The sequence below is a fragment of the Carlito syrichta genome, unplaced genomic scaffold (genome assembly GCF_000164805.1).
Source record: "Carlito syrichta isolate Samal-C Ts95f unplaced genomic scaffold, Tarsius_syrichta-2.0.1 Scaffold314013, whole genome shotgun sequence".
Classification (NCBI taxonomy): Eukaryota; Metazoa; Chordata; class Mammalia; order Primates; family Tarsiidae; genus Carlito; species Carlito syrichta.
In genome coordinates this window covers 315095-320397 of record NW_007258109.1, presented here as the reverse complement: position 1 = coordinate 320397, position 5303 = coordinate 315095, and positions in this window count along the sequence as shown.

Below are 5303 nucleotides of genomic sequence, written 5' to 3'. Positions count from 1 at the left end.
AAAAAAAAAAAAAAAAAAAAAAAGAGAGAGAGAGAGACTTGGTCAAGCATGGTGGCTCAAGTCTGTAATTCCAGCACTACTTTGGGAGGCCAAGGCGAGAGGATTGCCTGAGTTCAGGGGTTTGAGACCAGCCTGGGCAACTTGATGAGACCTCATCTCTACAATATATCAAAAAGTTAGCCGGGTGTGGTAGAGCATGCTTATAGTTCTGCTACTTGGAAGGCTGAGGCGGAAGGATCATCTGAGCCCAGCAGGCTGACCCTAAGTGGCTGTGAGCAAGCCACCGCACTTTAGCCTGGGCGACAGAGTAAGACCCTGACCCAAAAAAGAAAAAAAGAGGCTTGATGGAGGGAGTTTGTTTCCTTCTCTGTCCATCTACCTCCTGCCATGTAGGACACAGCATTCCTCCCCTTCAGAGAATGCAGCATTCAAGGCACCAGGATGGAAGCAAAAAGTAGCTCTCACAAGATGTCAGCACCTTGAGCTTGAACCCCCCAGACTCTAGACTGAAAAATAAATGTCTGTTCTTTATAATTCATCCAGTCTGTGGCATTTCTTACAGCAGCACAAAACAGACTGAGACAGAACAGACTTTTCATGACTCTCAAGGAAAAGCCCACAAATTCCAACCAAACATCATCTCCAGTAATCTCCCTGTTTCTAATGGTTACATTCAGGCTGCAGAAAATGAGAGAATAAATCACAGAATGAGAAAGAATCTAGATAAAACGGATACTGTAAATCATCTAACTGGACACAGAAACACAGGCAGAGTCACCAGAAGCATTAGGGCTAAATCCATTTGACATAGCGTCCTGCTCCATCTTAACCAAATTGACATTTTTGCTGGGACAAACTTCCTATACATAGCACTGAGAGTATCACCCCACTTCAGCCCAACCCATAATCTAACTCCAAACAAATCGCTATCTCAATGTTCCCCGGACAGTATATTTCTGTCTCGGCATCTTTGCTCAAACATTTGCTTCCATTTGGAAAAGCCCCTTCCCTCTCAGTCTCTGTTGAAATTCTATCCCAGCCAGGCATTGGTGGTTCATGCCTGCAACTCCAGCATTTCAGAAGGCTGAGGCGGTAGGACCGCTTCAGGCCAGGAGTTCGAGACTAGCCTGGACAATGCAGTGAAACCCCATCTCTACAAAAAATTTAAAAAACTAGTTGGGTGTGGTGGCACACACCTGTAGTCTCAGCTACACGGGAGACTGAGACTGGAAGATTGCTTGAGGCTTGGTGGTCAAGTCTGCAGTGAGCTGTGATCACACCACTGCACTCCAGCCTGAGTGACAGAGCAAGAACCTGTCTCTAAAAAAAAGAGAGAGAGAGAAAATTCTATCCCATCTCTTAAGGTGTCTCTTCTACAAGCCTAACCCCCATCAAGGCAGCTCCTCTGCTTTGTAGCACTGTTTGTAACTTCTGGCATTTATTTTATTCTATCCTACACACGACTTAGTCGAGGGCTATCATATGTGAGATCCTTGAGGATAGACAAGCTTACTCATTTTCTCAGGCCGTGGTAGGCCCTGCCAAGCCTAGCCCTCCTGGCCCCTAAACAGACTGGTACATAGTTGCAGCAGATATGCAAACGGGTGACAGGCTGAGAAGGTGTAACTTAAAAATGAAGCAAGATGATGCTTTCGTAACTTAAATATGAAGCAAGATGAAGCTGATGATTAGTAAGATACCATTCTTGGAACCTGGTCATTACATCCAGGAGACAGAGCTTGTGAAAGGAAGCTTTTGCAACCACATGAGATAAAGATGCTGTTGTTTTAGGATGACTTTACAATGTGATTGTAAGAGGTTGGGTAAGCCCTGGTGCAAAATTTCCTGGGAGCTGGCAAGACCTCATCTTGAACAGGGAGAATATAACGTCTCCAACCAAGTTCACCTGGCCTTTTGGCAAAAAGTACAACTCTCTGCATATTTTGTTTAAAATGTATCTTTAGGACTTATCACAATAAACTGTAATTTCTAAAACTTAATATTTCTGTGTCAGAGTTTTGACTTTGGCCAAACCTCCAACCCAGACCTCCATGTATAATTCTCCTAGGATGGAATCGAAAGTGCCTAAAAGTTGAAGTATTTTTTTTCCAAATAGAATCCTCTAATATTCTTAAAAATTACTAATATCTTATATGAGATGGTGCAAGTTTAATATATAACTAATCTTCTGTCCATTATTATTGTATTCACTCACTCTATTGAGGAAAAAACCATAGGACAATGTGAGGCATTGCTGTATTTGTCAATTTATTATCAGGTGTCAATTTCCTTGGCAGAAAAAATAGCAACAGTTCAAGCTGGCTGGGTTTAAGCAATATCTCAATTTTTTTTTTTTTTTGGCTTGGAGTCTCTCACTCTGTTCTCCAGGTTGGAGTGCATTGGTACGCTCATGGCCACTACAGCCTTGACCTGCTGGGTTCAGGCAATTCTTATGTCTCAGTCTTCCAAGTAGCTGGAACTACAGGCAAGCGCCACCACGCCTGGCTAATTTTTTGATTTATTGTGGAGATGAGGTCTCACCAAGTTGCCCAGGCTGCTCTTGAATGTGTGAGCTCAGGCAGTCCTCTCACTTCAGCCTCCCAAAGTGCTGGGATTATAGGCGTGATTAGACGTGAGCCACCATGTCCGGTGAGATTTCAAATTTCAATGCTTCAGAGGCCAGACCTCAATTCCAAGGAGTATGAAGAAGGGCTGTGTCTCACTTCTTTTTAGGTATCTAACCACCTGATGTCACCTTTAGAACAACTGGATGTAGCACTTCATGAAACGCAGTCAGGAAGACACATACATACTCCTTCTCAAGGTTTTGACCCAAGGAATAAAAAGTGACTCCGACAAGACTGGCTGGAATTAAAAATTCACCCTGGCAGGTGAATTTGCTCAGTATATACAATGGATTCTCCATTGCAACTAAAGGACCACAGTTCACTCTTCAGTAGATAGTCTGTTCAAAATCAGAAATTGTGCATAATACTTGGGAGATAAAGCTCTGAAAATTCTTTTCATATAGCTTTTTTTTTGAGTTGGAGTCTCAACCCTGTCACCCAGGCTGGAGTGCAGTGGCACGCTCACAGCCACCATAGCCTCAACCTGCTGGGTTCAGGAGATTCTTCTGCCTCAGGCTTCCAAGTAGCTGAAACTACAGGCATGCACCACCACGCCCAGCTAATTATTTATTTATTTATTGTAGAAACGAGGTCTCGCCATGTTGCTCAGGCAGGGCTCGAACCCATGGGCTCAGACAATCCTTTAGCTTTAGCCTCCCAAAGTGCTGGGATTACAGGCGTAAGCCACCACATCCAGCTCAGCATTTTTTTTTCTAGTTCTAAAAAGCACTACCTGTTTGCTATAGGAGAATCTGATACATAAAGAAAAACAGAAAAGAAAATAAAAATTCCCCACTTGCTTCAGTCTCAGCCCCATCTGGCATCTGTTTACCTGTCTCCCAGTGTCTGATCTCATGCCTGGGACCTCCTTCCAGGTTAAAGAGATTCACTCACTCTACATTCAGGCTGAACATAGTCAGTATGTTTACAGAAACTGATGCAGATGCTTTGGGGGCACAACTTCGTGTTATATATAACTTTGAGCATCACAAGTTTTCTTACCAGCTGCACCAGGCACTTAGAGCCCAGCCTTATCATTACTTGCCAGACTAAAATAACCCAGCCATGGCTCAGAATGGAACTGAAGCCAAGTGTAAAATTCAGACTAGCATACCAAGGCCAAGGTTTTGAACTTTGCTTCTGCTTCTCTCTTCTCCAAGTGGAAAAGAAGCTCTACCCAGCAGAGGAAGAGTATCCACATGATCCCATTCCTCAGCACTAGCAGGTGCTCAGTAAATGCTGAAGGAATTATTTTTTTTCAGTGAACTCTGAATCACGTTTTGGTCATTGTTGCAAGGAATCTAGTTCACTCACCAGACAGTATTTATGCAAAAAATTTGTCAAGAGCCTACTCTTTTAAAACAAATATCACTGACTTTTTAAATTTCTTTTTTAAAGACAGGGTCTCCCTCTATCCCCCAGGCTGGAGTGCAGTGACATGATCACAGGACACTATAACCTTGAACTTCTGTGCTTAAGCTATCCTCCTGCCCCAGCCTCCTCAATACCTGGGTCTAAGGTAAGTGTCCCTACACCCGGCTGTTTTTAACATTTTTCTGTAGAGGTGAGATCTTGCTATGTTGCCTAGGCTGGTCTCAAACCCCTGGTCTCAAGCAATCCTCTGTCTAGGCCTCCCAAAGTGCTGGGATTACAGGTGCGAGTCACCGTGTCCAGACAAGTCATTGACTTTAAAAACTACTTTTGAAAGCTATAACTAAGAAAAAAAAAAAAAGCACAGATATATATGCCAAAAGGAACACCCAAAGGAAGTTCAAAAAATAAAACTCAAAAATTTCAGAAGTAGATAATGAAGTTTCAATTTCTATCTGTAAAGTTGGATAACTGAAGAAGGTCATTATCCCTGGAAACTAAACCTTGGAGCAAGTGGCTACAGAGGACGTGTCAATTACACTGAAAAACTGAGGCATTTAGATACAGATGTAAATGGCATGGATTCATTTCCCCAACTGAAGAGTTCACTGCAGAAGACACAAACCCTCTTGAATATGCAGACAAAAGTGGCATCACACTGGTGGAGCTGAGTTCTCTCTCTCTCTCTCCCGCTCTCTCTCTCTCTCTCTATGTACATAGGGTCAAAAAAGAAATTATTTCTCTAAACCAAAAATTGAAAAAAAAACTAACATCCAGGGCATCTAAATGAGCAGATGAATGGAACACAAATTGTAGATACACACGTTCTCAAAACCAAGTGAAATCTTTCATCTCTGAGGCCAGGCTGAAAGTAGTGGCTCATGCCTATAATCCCAGCACTTTGGGAGGCTGAGGGAAGAGGTCTGCCTGAGTTCACGGGTTCGAGACCAGCCTGGGCAACTTGGAGAGACCGCATCTCTACAATAAATCAAAAAATTAGCCGGGCATGGGGGTGCATGCCTATAGTTCCAGCTACTTGAAAGGCTGAGGCGGAAGGATCGCCTGAGCCCAGGCAGGTCGAGGCTGCAGTGGCTGTGAGTATGACACTACACTCCAGCCTGGGTGCCAGAGTGAGACTCCAACTCAGAAAAAAAAAAAAAAGAAATAAACACTGAGGTCAGAGGGAATGAAGTTACACGTGGTTCTAAAATATAGTTTGGAGAAACAGCAACATACAAAATAAGTAAAAATACACATATTTTTAAAACACTAGGATAGAAAAAAAAATTTTTTTTAAACACTAGG